Source organism: Muntiacus reevesi, chromosome 6 (assembly GCF_963930625.1).
Source record: "Muntiacus reevesi chromosome 6, mMunRee1.1, whole genome shotgun sequence".
NCBI classification, from domain to species: domain Eukaryota; kingdom Metazoa; phylum Chordata; class Mammalia; order Artiodactyla; family Cervidae; genus Muntiacus; species Muntiacus reevesi.
In genome coordinates this window covers 82,831,232-82,844,917 of record NC_089254.1, presented here as the reverse complement: position 1 = coordinate 82,844,917, position 13,686 = coordinate 82,831,232, and the positions used below count along the sequence as shown (strand labels likewise).

At 37.4% G+C, this 13,686-nt stretch overlaps 1 protein-coding gene across 3 annotated transcripts in view; it reads left to right on the top strand.

The window, feature by feature from the left end:
* Positions 1-13,469, top strand: part of SLC13A1 (solute carrier family 13 member 1) — a 108,392-nt gene extending 94,923 nt beyond the window's left edge. The window contains exon 16 of one of the 3 annotated variants that reach the window (XM_065938673.1): positions 12,960-13,469. The gene's annotated coding sequence lies outside the window, so the exon portion shown is untranslated. Of the gene's footprint in view, positions 1-633; positions 1,627-8,757; positions 8,928-12,959 lie in introns of those variants that run through there. The other 2 variants (XM_065938674.1, XM_065938675.1) reach the window with 2 other exon arrangements.
* Positions 13,470-13,686: the final 217 nt, after the last annotated feature.

Here is a 13,686-nt window from a genome sequence, read left to right as displayed (position 1 = left end):
TAGTATGATTATCTAACTTAAGGTTAGGAGAGTAAAGAACAAAATTCTAAAAGATATGTGCACCCTTATGTTCATTGTAGTGTTATACATTCCATATATATCAATTTTATCTATTTAAAATTTTATAATTATGAAATACTCCAAACATATAGAAAAGTACTATTAACAACAACAGTGTATCCACCATCCCATGGACCCATTGTGCAAATTTTAAAGCTTAAGAAATTAACAAATTAATTAGCAATTAGATTGTTTTAAATATTTGTTCCATATATTTTCCCAAAAGAAATAAGCAACTAAAGCCCCCTAACTACATCACTCATTAATAGAGAAATGCAAATCAAATCTACAATGAGATATCACCTCACACTTTCCAGAATAGCTATCATCAAAAAATCTACAAACAATAAATGCTGGAGAGGGTATGGAGAAAAGGGAATCCTCTTCTCTGTTGGTGGGAACGTAAATTGATATAGCCATTATGGAAGCCAGTATGAAGATTCCTTAAAAGCTAGGAATAAAACTACCATATGACCCAGCAATCCCACTACTCCGTATATACCCTGAGGGAACCAAAAGTGAAGAAGACACATGTGCCCCAATGTTCATTGCAGCATTATCCACAATAACTAGGACATGGAAGCAACCTAAATGTCCATCCACAGATGAATGGATAAAGAAGTTGTGGTGCATATATACAATGGACTATCACCCAGCCATAAAAAGGAACTCAATTTGAGTCAGTTCTGATGAAGTGGATGAACCTGGAGCCTATTACACAGAGTGAAGTAAGTCAGAAAGAGGAAAACAAATATCATATATTAATGCATATATATGGAATCTAGAGAGAAAGTACTGATGAACCTATTTGCAGAGCACTAAGACATAGAGAACAGACTTATGGACACAGAGGTGGGGGGAGGAAGGAGAGAGTGGGATGAATGGAGAGAGTAATATGGAAACGTATGCACTACCATATGCAAAATAGATAGCCAAATGGGAATTTGCTGTTATGACCCAGGGAACTCAAACTGGGGCTCTGTAACAACCTAGAGGGGTGGGATGGTAGGAGGCAGGTTCAAGAGGAAGGGACATGTGTATAACTATGTCTGATTCATGTTGATGTATGGCAGAAACCAACACAATATTGCTAAGCTATTATCCTTCAATTAAAGAATGATACCTGCCTTAGAAAATTAAGCCCCCTAACTCATTACTGTCACCAGAGGTAATCAATAACCCCAATTTGATGTGTATCACCCATCTATGTATGATTTCAGACTCTCTACATCTGTATGTGTGCGTATGTATATACATAAATACATGTATATATATATATGTATATATATATACATACATACATATATATAGCCTTCCCTGGTTGCTCAGCAGTAAAGAATCATCCCACCCATGCAGGATATGCAGGTTTGATCCCTGGATCAGGAAGGACCCCAGGAGAAGGAAACAGCAATCCACTCCAGTATTCTTGTCTGGGGATTCACATGAACAGAAAACCCCTGGCAGGCTATAGCTGATAGGGTTGCAAAAGGTCAAACATGACTTAGTAACTAAATAACAACATATATGTAGCAATTTATAATATCATGTTTAGAATTTTTAAAATTTTATAAAATTATTTTCTGGATGTACTTTTACAATACATTTTTAGTAACTGTATTAATAGCTTATATTCTAGTTTATTCTTTTGAATTTCCTACAGCACTAGGTTTTAACTGAAAATTTTATCAATTCTTCTGATGATGGACAATTTTTTTTCCTAGTAATAACCTTGCATGTGGCTTGTTGTACACATAGATGGGTTTTTCTAGAGATGATCACTATAATTGAAATTGCTCAGTTCTAGAGTGTAAGAGTTGATGCTTTTGAACTGTGGTGTTGGAGAAGACTCTTGGGAGTCCCTTGGACTGTAAGGAGATCCAACCAGTCCATCCTAAAGGAGATCAGTCCTGGGTGTTCATTGGAAGGAGTGATGTTGAAGCTGAAACTCCAATACTTTGGCCACCTGATACGAAGAGCTGACTCATTGGAAAAGACCCTGATGCTGGGAAGGATTGAGGGCAGGAGGAGAAGGGGATGACAGAGGATGAGATAGTTGGATGCCATCACCGACTCAATGAACATGGGTATGAGTGGATTCCGGCAGTTGGTGATGGACAGGGAGGCCTGGCATGCTGTGGTTCATGGGGTCGCAAAGAGTCGGACACGACTGAGTGACTGAACTGAACTGAGAGTGTAAACATGTCCAGTTTTACTAGATATCACCTAGTTGCTTTCAGAAGTGGCTATAGTCATTTATTCTCCCGACAGCCATAGATGAAATTTTCTATTCGCTCACATCCTTGTCAACATTTATTGTTAGAAATTTTATCTTGATGTTACGTTAACATTTCCCTAATGTGTTGTGAGACTGAGCATTTCTTCATATACTTCTTAACCCTTGGGATTTCATGTTCTTTGAATTGTCTGTAACTATATTTTCCTTAATTTCCTACTATTTCTTTTTAACATTTCTAATAATTATTTAAATAATAATATTTATGGTTGGCAACTTTTAAAAAGCTTTTCCTGGTGTATTATCTTTGAATGAAATTGTCCATTTTAATACAGTAAAATGTGCTTTTTCCTTTAGGAGTGGTGCTTTTTTGCCTTTTTTGATCCTTATGGATATACTCTGTGCAACTTCCTTAAGAAAAACCTCCCTGCCCACAATGCCATAGAGCTGTTCTGTTATGTTTTGCAGCAATTCTCACATAAGCAACGTAAAATTAGCTTATAAATTTTTTCTTTTTATCTTTGTCCAATTTTATTAGGTTATATTACTCTTATTACACGAGTTGAGTATCTTTTCTACTTTTTCTATTCTCTGGAATCATTTATGTTAAACATAGAGTGTCATTCTTCTAAGAATGAGAAAAATTTACTACATATTTAGAATTTTCTTCCAAAATTTATTATGAAAATTGTCAAATAAACAGCAAAGCTGAAGGAGTTTTAGTGAACATTCCTGTACCTACCACCTAGATTCTACCATTAATGTTTTAGTCTACTTGCTTTACCACATATGTCTGTTCACCCTCCTGTCCAATAAGATTTCCATTAGTAAATTGATTTTAAATGCTGATTCTGCTTTAATGTTATAAATCAAATAAAATTTTTAAAAAATTTGTTATGAGTGACTTTTGCTTTAGTTTTCAAAATTATTGGAATAAAGTTTGTAACATTATCCTTGCTATTTTGTCTATGGTATTTGTACCTATGCCCTGTCTCTCTTTTTTGTTTTTATGAATTGATTGATCATAAGCTAGTTCACAAAACAAGTTTCAACAAATTACAAAAAATTAATTTTAGACAGTGTACTCTAACCACAAGCCCATAAAATAAGTAGCTAACAACAAAGAGGTAATTCAAAATAACTCCATATTTAGAAATTTTAAAAACACTTCTAATAAATTTTAATGCAGCTTCAATTGCATATTATGTGGTTGTATGTGTTATATATGTTTTATATGTTACTTGCCAGAAACAGGTTTATGCTCTCAGCATTTATTGCTCCCATCTGATCTGTGATTATATTCAATATGCATTTTCTTTTGTACTACATTTGTTCAGATCTCATTTTATGCACTTTAATCAGCCTCTATAGTTTTATTCTTATAGGTTCCATGCTGGTTTTATGTTATTGATGTCATTATCAGCAGAACAAACACTTTTCAGCTGAGCTACTCTTTGTGTGGAATTCCATACAACATTCCACTAGTTCACCATAACCAGCACACACCTCCCTTTGCTCATCTCATCATGGCTAAAAACCATCATTCCATCTGTTCTTGCTGGGAGATGGCATGTATCATTGATTTTTCTTACTCAGATTTCTGTTCATATTCAGATTGCCTATGCTTCTTCTGACTGAAAAGAGGTTGGTTGAAGAGCATTTGCTGGACATGAAGAATAACCGTAGTGTATTGCTCTTACTGGTATCTCAGAAAAACACAGTCCTCTTATAGGTAAATAGGTTTTCCCCCAGATATTTATTTTCCCCTAATGTTTAGAATTGACAACATGAATACTTCTGGACTGGGAAGACTGCACTTATGCTTTTTTTATTTGGTTAGTCACAAAATACTTATTAGATTTAAAGCCAGATTGGGACTTAGCATTAATAAAAACAGTATCTCATACTTACTGAGTGTTTATTGTGTAGCAGGCATGGTTCTAGGGGATTTACACATATTCATACTTGCTCATATATATGAGATGTGGATATTTTATTTCACAATAAATCATAACAACACTTCACTTTCCCCCTACGGTGAGACACATCTGATGTTTGTCTTCCCAATTTCTTAAAAGTGGAAAATTTAATTTAGTGCAGATTCAATGTCCACAGGGCTAGTTATAAAAAAGTTTTCATCATTTTCCTCTTGCCCTTTTGGTTAAGATTAAGTCAAGATCACCACAGTGTATTAGATTAACATAATTTCAGTTATTATTTGCATAGGCTATGAAAAAATTCAAAGTCAATAAAGCACAACTTAATTATTTGGCCTTTAGTATACTTAAAGTCTTGTCCTATTGACTATAGAAGATTATAAATAGTCCTCATGATATTTTTTATTATTTTCTTCTGTATTCATTTGATGCTGTTTACTAATGCTATATCCACTGCCTTTGTGTGCTTACTTAATGGCTTTTGTTCATGTTCAAATAGATGAGAGCAAATTATGTACATAGTCCTCATACATTCTGTGGAGACAGGATCTGGCTTTATTGTGCTTTCCTGCAAACTGAGATCTCCATTTGGGGATTGTTTCCTAATGTTGGTAACCATGTACTTGCCTTTCCTTTTTAAACTGCATGATGTAGCTATTAGTTGCAGAACCACCAAGTCCAGGGTTTTAACCCCTTTTTGTTTTCTCATGTGGGCCCTTTTTAAAGTCTTTATTAAATTTGTTACAATATTGCTTCTGTTTTACTGTTTCACATTTTGCTTTTTTTGGCCATGAGGCATGTGAGATCTTAGTTCCCCAACCAGGGATGGAACCCACATCCCCTACTTGAGAAGGCAAAGCCTTAACCACTGGATCACCAGCGAAGTCCCTTAACTCTCTTTTGAGTCAAATTCTCTTCTTTTTTAGTTCTTTTGAACTTTTAATTTTGTATTGGGGTATAGCTTTTCAACAACGCTATGACAGTTTCATATGAACAGTGAAGAGTGAGTCAAATTTTTCCAGCTTACTCTTCGTCTTCTTTATTGTGGGCAAGAAAAGATAAATGGTTGCTTTCAGCCAGAATCTGTCCCACATCCGGTCTTATACAGCTTCGTGAAGAGGCAGGAGCCCCTCCACCAACCATTAATGAAAAGAAGAAGTAAAATAAAACATGCAGCCAGTGACATGCTTTAGAATTTCTTCTTTGAGGAGACCCTGTTCTTTGTTACACGTCTGCTCACTTTGAAGAATTAGTTTACTAAATCATCTTTGAATGGCCTTCCTCTTCCTTCAGTATAAATCAGCTCAGTTCCGTTCAGTTGCTCAGTTGTTTCAGGCTCTTGGCGACCCCATGGATTGCAGCACACCAGGCCTCCCTGTCCATCACCAACTCCCAGAGCTTACTCAAACTCATGTCCATCGAGTCGGTGATGCCATCCAACCATCTCATTCTCTGGCATCCCCTTATCCTCCTGCCTTCAATATTTCCCAGCATCAGGGTCTCTTCTAATAAGTCAGTTCTTTGCATCAGGTGACCAAAGTATTGGAGTTTCAGCTTCAGCATAAGTCCTTCCAATGAATATTAGGAACTGATTGCCTTTAGAATGGACTGGTTGGATCTCCTTGCAGTCCAAGGGACTTCCAAGAGTCTTCTCTAACACCACAGTTCAAAACCATCAATTCTTTGGTGCTCGGCTTTCTTTATAATCCAACTTTCACATCCATACATGACTACTGGAAAAACCATAGGTTTGATTAGACCAAACTTTGTTGACAAAGTAATGTCTCTGCTTTTTAATATGCCCCTAGGTTGGTCATAACTTTTCTTCCAAGGAGTAGCAGTTCAGTCACTCAGTTGTGTCTGACTCTTTGTGACCCTATGAACCACAGCATGCCAGGCCTCCCTGTCCATCACCAGCTTCCACAGTCTACCCAAACCCATGTCCAATTGAGTCAGTGATGTCATTCAACCATCTCATTCTCTGTCATCCGCTTATCCTCCTGCCCTCAATCCTTCCCAGCATCAGGGTTTTTTCCAATGAGTCAACTCTTCACATGAGGTGGCCAAAGTATTGGAGTTTCCAGTTCAACATCAGTCCTTCCAATGAACACCAAGGACTGGTCTCCTTTAGGATGGACTGGTTGGATCTCCTTGCAGTCTAAGGGACTCTCAAGAGTCTTCTCCAAGGAGCAAGTGTCTTTTAATTTCATGGTTGCAGTCACCATCTGCAGTGATTTTGGAGCCCCCCCCAAATAAAGTCTGTCACTGTTTCCACTGTTTCCCCATCAATTTGCCATGAAGTGATGGGGCCAGATGCCATGATCTTAGTTTTCTGAATGTTGAGTTTTAAGTCAACTTTTCCACTCTCTTCTTTCACTTTCATCAAGAGGCTCTTTAGTTCTTTGCTTTCTGCCATAAGGGTGATGTCATCTGCATATCTGAGGTTATTGATATTTCTCCCAACAATCTTGATTACAGCCTGTGCTTCATCCAGTCCAGCGTTTCTCATGATGTACTCTGCATATAAGTTAAATAAGCAGGGTGACAATATACAACCTTGACATACTCCTTTCCCGATTTGGAACCAGTCTGTTGTTCCATGTCCAGTTTTAGCTGTTGCTTTTTGAACTGTATACAGATTTCTCAAGAGGCAGGTCAGGTGCTCTGTTATTTCTGTCTCTTTAAGTATTTTCCACAGTTTATTGTGATCCACACAGTCAACAGCTTTGGCGTAGTCAATAAAGCAGAAATAGATGTTTTTCTGGAACTCTCTTGAATTTTCAATGATTTAATGGATGTTGACAGTTTGATCTCTGGTTCCTCTTCCTTTTCTAAATGCAGCTTGAACATCTGGAAGTTCTTGGTTGAACTGTTGAAGTCTGGCTTGGAGAATTTTGAGCATTACTTTGCTAGTGTGTGAGATAAGTGAAATTGTGAGGTAGTTTGAGCATTGTTTCACATTGCCTTTCTTTGGGATTGGAATGAAAACTGACCTTTTCCAGTCCTCTGGCCACTGTTGACTTTTTCAAATTTGCTGACATATTGAGTGCAACACTTTCACAGCATCATCTTTTGGGTTTGAGATACCTCAACTGGAATCACCTCCACTAGCTTTGTTCGTAGTGATGCTTCCTAAGGCCCACTTGACTTTGCATTCCAGGATGTTTGGCTCTAGGTGAGTGATCACACCATCGTGATTATCTTTGTCATAAAGATCTTCTTTGTATAGTTCTTCTGTGTATTCTTGCCACCTCTTCTTAATATCTTCTGATTTTGTTAGGTCCATACCATTTCTGCCCATCTTTGCATGAAACAGCCCCTTGGTATCTCTAAATTTCTTGAAGAGATCTCTAGTCTTTTCCATTCTATTTTTTTCCTCTATTTCTTTGCACTGATCACTGAGGAAGGCTTTCTTATCTCTCCTTACTCTTCTTTGGAGCTCTGCATTCAAATAGGTATATCTTTCCTTTGCTCCTTTGCCTTTTACTTCTCTTCTTTTCACAGCTATTTGTAAGGCTTCCTCAGACAACCATTTTGCCTTTGTGCATTTCTTTTTCTTGGGGATGGTGTTGATCCCTGCCTCCTCTCCAATGTCACAAACCTCCATCCATAGTTCTTCAGGCACTCTGTCCACAAGATTTAATCCTTTGAATCTATTTCTCACTTCCATTGTATAACCATAAGGAATTTGATTTAGGTCATACCTGAATGATCTAGTGATTTTTCCTCCTTTCTTCAATTTAAGTCTGAATTTGGCAATAAGGAGTTCATGATCTGAGCCACAGTCAATTCCCAGTCTTGTTTTTGCTGACTGTATAGAGTTTCAAATCAGGGTTCTCAAAAACTACATGGTTGACATTTTAGTTCAGCTAAGTGTTTTGTGCATGTGAGTGAGGAGCTGTCCTGTGTGTTGTGGTATGCCTGGCATACCCTGTAGATCTACCCTCTAGATCCCAGAAGCTAATGCCTTCCATTTGTGGCAACCAAAAATATCTCTGAACTTTGTGAAATGCCCCTACACAGGCAAAATTACCCCCAGCTAAAAACCGCTGACATATATTTAATTATGCATACATGTAATTGCAGTTATAGACAATATTAACCTAATTTTGTTGTTGTTTAGTTGCTAAGTCATGTCCAACTCTTTTGCAACCCCATGGACTGTAGCATAGAAGATAAATAATTACAGAAATCAGAGTGGCTGTTATAACAAAATTTGATTTGAAGTTTTATATTTAAAGCAAATAGAATATTTTTTAACAGATCATATTGACAAAAAGGTAAAATAATTTATGACAAAGAACACTGCATTATAGCCACCTGGGTATAGCAGCTAGTTGTTAGGCATTTGTATAATAGTAACTGAAATACACTGCTCATTCCTTTTTTCAATGATTGTATTTATTTATTTACTGGTTGTGCTGGGTCTTCTTTGCTGCAGGGGCTTTGCTCTAGTTGTGGAGAACAAGGGCTGCTCTCCAGTTGCAGTGCACGGGATTCTGATTGCAGTGACTTCTCTTGTTGTAGGGCATGGGCTCGAGGGCCTGTGGGCTCAGTAGTTGCAGCTCCCAACCTCTAGAGCACAGGCTCAATAATTGTGGCATACGGGTTCAGCTGCTCTGCGGCATGTGGGATCTTCCTGGATCAGGAATAGAACCTGTGTCTCCTGCACTGGCAAGCGGATTCTTTGCCAGTGAGCCGTCAAGGAAGCCCTACACTGCTCATTCTTTCCCGCAGCAATTGTGGAGTGATTCCCCTGCCCTAGAAACTGTGCAGAAGACAGAGATTCCAACAATGAAAATGAAGCAAAACAGTCCTTTTTTTCAAGTAAACTGCTGTTCTCAAAGGTAGTTTTTCTAAAGATATAATCTTCATAAATTTAAAGAATGTAAGCATAGTATTGAATAAAAGTTTAATTCTACATTTTGTCAATTTCTTAGTTTTTGCCAAGCTGTTATGTACCTTGCAGGTGTCCATAAACAGTAAAATTTCACTAATTTTACTGAGCAAAGGAAAAGCTGTTGTTTAGTTTTTTTTTTTAATTATTTAATAAGTCTTTTCTCATTTCCTAGTGTTGTTCAAACTAATAAAAATCTGTCACCTCAAAGTTTTAGAAATAAATTTTAAAGCCTAGAAAAACATGATTTGAAATTGGCTCATCATTTGTTCATTATTATATAGTTTTCTTCAATTTACATATTTCCTTAATATTATGTATATATTCAAAACATAACCTGATATTACACGCATTTCATTCATTTTCATGAATGTAGGTTTCTTTGTATGACCATACCATGAAGTATTAGTATTTCCTCCACTGATCAACATCGAGAACATTTGCAATGTTTGTGTACTTGTGTAAGAATTTCTTTTCTGTAGATGTTTAGTGCTATATGACCACCTTCATCTTTACTACATGTTGCCAAGGATCCTTGAAAGTAGTTACATCAGTTTCAACTCCTACCAAAATTACTGATAATTTCCCTCTCATTCTTTGCAACAGTTAATATTTACAGCTTTCCTATAAGCCTATAAGCCAATAAACCAATCTGGCCGGTGGATAACCAGCATGGGCTTCCATTTGCAACCTTGTCTCAGGCCCCACGAATGTTAGGGATGTTCTGTGTCCATATATGTTTCTAGGCTTTCTATACTGTTTCATTGGTCTGTTTGTCTGCTCCTGTTCTATTAGCACACTGGCTTAAGCAAAAGGACAGCTAATCAAAACAGCAATTCCTCCACCAATTTTGTTAGAAATTATTTCATTCTTGTTATCTATCTCTCTTTTTTTGTTTTTTTTTTGGAGCCAACTTATAAAGTTAAAAAAAAAGAAGTCTTCTTTAAGCTATCACTTTAAAAATCAATGATTTTATTCTCCTTTACATGTGAAAGTTTCCTTTTAGTCAGATTTAGGAATTGTGTCACATTGAAACTCCTTCACGTTAGTTCTGTCTTGGCCTCTAAGTCAGTGGTTCTAGATTAGAGGTGATTTTGCCCTCCAAGGGACATTTGGCAACGTCTGGAGACAGTTTTGGTTGTCACAACTAGAGTAAATATTGTCCCTGTAATCTATTGGTTAGAGATCTGGGATGCTGGTAAACTTTCCACAGTGCACAGAGCAGCCTCCACAACACTCTGTTTGACCTAAAATGTCAATACCGCCAAGGTTGCGAATCTTTATTTCAGATAACATAAGGACATGTAGCACCGATTATGACACACACATGCGTATCAGTGTTTGTATATGTTTGTGTGTGCATGTGTGTGAATGTATTTTAAACAGTACTTAGTCAACTGCTTTCTTACTCAATGCCCTTTACCTGAGATTCTGAAAGCAATTTACCAACATTATTTTGTTAATCCTGATCCAGTGCTCTAGAAACAGGTGATAACTTGATTATGCTTCTTTTATTAATTCAGTGAGCTTTACCAGTATTCATTACAAAAGAAAAAGTATTGAAAAACTGTATCCCGTGAAGTTTTCTACGTGGTAGTTGATTTTTTCTTCCTTTCTTCTGCTTATAAATGTTGGATGACTGCTTTTCAGGCAAAATTTTTCTTCCTACTTTTCAGCATGCTATTGAATTCTAAGACCCTAATTCTTAGTACAGAAAGGAATCTAGTTTTAACACACATTTTAAATTTTTATTTTGATGGGTAGAAATATTTTCATGCTTCAGTAAAACTCTAAGGAAAAATTTTTACAAAAAACTGTAATGGTTTAGTAATTAGAATCCTCCAGGAAAGTAGATATTGTAAAGGAATTTACTAATCAAGATAAAACAATGCCACTAGGTTTTAGGTTTCACTAGACTTCATTTCAAAACTTGATGTTTACACTCATTATCAGAGAAATGCAAATCAAAACTACAATGAGGTACCATTACACGCCAGTCAGGATGGCGGCTATCCAAAAGTCTACAAGCAATAAATGCTGGAGAGGGTGTGGAGAAAAGGGAACCCTCTTACACTGTTGGTGGGAATGCAAACTAGTACAGCCACTATGGAGAACAGTGTGGAGAGTCCTTAAAAATCTGGAAATAGAACTGCCATATGACCCAGCAATACCACTTCCGGGCATACACACTGAGGAATCCAGATCTGAAAGAGACACGTGCACCTCAATGTTCATCGCAGCACTGTTTATAATAGCCAGGACATGGAAGCAACCTAGATGCCCATCCGCAGATGAATGGATAAGGAAGCTGTGGTACATATACACCATGGAATATTACTCAGCCATTAAAAAGAATTCATTTGAATCAGTTCTAATGAGATGGATGAAACTGGAGCCCATTATACAGAGTGAAGTAAGCCAGAAAGATAAAGAACATTACAGCATACTAACACATATATATGGAATTTAGAAAGATGGTAACGATAACCCTATATGCAAAACAGAAAAAGAGACACAGAAGTACAGAACAGACTTTTGACTCTGTGGGCGAAGGTGAGGGTGGGATGTTTCGAAAGAACAGCATGTATATTATCTATGGTGAAACAGATCACCAGCCCAGGTGGGATGCATGAGTCAAGTGCTCGGGCCTGGTGGGCTGGGAGGACCCAGAGGAGTCGGCTGGAGAGGGAAGTGGGAGGGGGGATTGGGATGGGGAATACGTGTAGCTCTATGGCTGATTCATATCAATGTATGACAAAACCCACTAAAAAATAAAAAATTAAAAAAAAAAAACCAAAAATAAAACTTGATGTTTGAGAACTTGTTTGGAGGTTCTAGCAGGGGAGCGCAGCTACTCGTATACCCTTGACCGAAGACCGGTCCTCCTCTATCGGGGATGGTCATCCTCTTCGACCGAGCGCGCAGCTTCGGGAGGGACGCACGTGGAGCGGTGAGGGAGGAAGGGGACACCCGCCTAGCCAGCCAGATCAGCCGAATCAACCCTGGCGATCAATGGGGTGACAGATGTCACAACCAGATCGCCCTCACATCCCAAAACTTGATGTTTGAAAGCAAAACATTTTGCAGGAATTCCGAAGGGTTTATTATGAAAGCGTTTGATGATTCTTAAGGAACCATATATCTGAATGTGGCTATAAAAGACAATTTCATGCTGAGGTTACTGGTTGTAAAGGCAAGTCCATCATCCTTGTTCTCACAGCTGGTGGGTGGAGGTATACTTGGGAATGGGTCATAGTTAATTTTATGTGTCAGCTTGGCTGGACCACGAAGTCCCAATCTGTGGATAGATATTTTTTCTGGATATGCCTATAAGAGTGTTTTTGGATGAGAGTAACATTTAAATTGGAACTTTGAATAAAGAAGATCACTTTCTAATGTATGGGTGGGCCTCATCCAATCAGGTGTGTTCTAAATAGAACAAAAGACTGACATCTTTTGAGCAAGAGAAAATTCTACAGCTGATGACTTGTGCATATGAACTGCTGTATCAGTTCTTCTCTCAGTCTCCAGCCTGCCAGCCCACCTGTGGATTTTAGATTTGCCAACTTCAATAAACACATGAGCCAATTCCTTAAAATAAATTTCTTCCTAAGTTATATACGCATCCTATTTATTTTGTTTCTCTGGAGAACCCTGAAAAGTACAATATGTAAAGAAGTGATTTATGGTGTATAAGCAGTATGTAGAAAGATAGATGGATAAACATATACTTTGATCTAAGCAGAATTAGACACAGTGGTGAGCAGCCAGTTGTGGTTTCTTTTATTCAAACTATTATTTTACACATTTTTTCCATCTTCTCTATTTTCAGATCCCATCATATTTGCTGTGAGTTTCACAAACATGCTGAGATAAATACTACATACTCAGCTCTCCTTCCTTCCTGGACACATGGGAAACTAAACTTCCTAGGAGTTCTTGCAGTTAGGGGCATCAGATTACTAGTCTTGACCAAAGGACTGTGTCATGTGCAAGATGAAGGAGTGAAAACCTCTCAGTGCAATTCTCCAGTCTCCCTCTTCCTCTCCTGCAACAAACTCTGAAACCTCATGCTGAAATGTCAATGCCCCTCATACCAGAGATTTGTTGTGACTTTGTGGAGCAGAGCCTGCCTCTGTCCAGCTTTGAACATGTGACATGGTACAGAAATAAACTTTTATTGTATTAAACCACTGGAATTCATGGCTAATGGTTTACCACAGTATAACCTACCTTATCCTGACTAACATGTTTGCCAGTGCTTCCTTGCTCACACTATATAAATACTACAAGGAAAGTCAATTGCAACTATATCCTAATGAAACATGATAAGATTCTCTAAAATAACAAGTTGAATACATAATTAATGTAATAAATAATTAACATAGTAAGTTTTAATATTAATATTACCACTGTTATTTGCTGTTTTGACAATTGAATTCAAATGTATTTAAATCAGTTTCTGTGTATAGACACATCTCTTCTGTCTCACACTTTTTCTGACATTGTCCGAATAATTTTAATTCCCTGTGCCACTATTTTCACAACATCATTTCAGT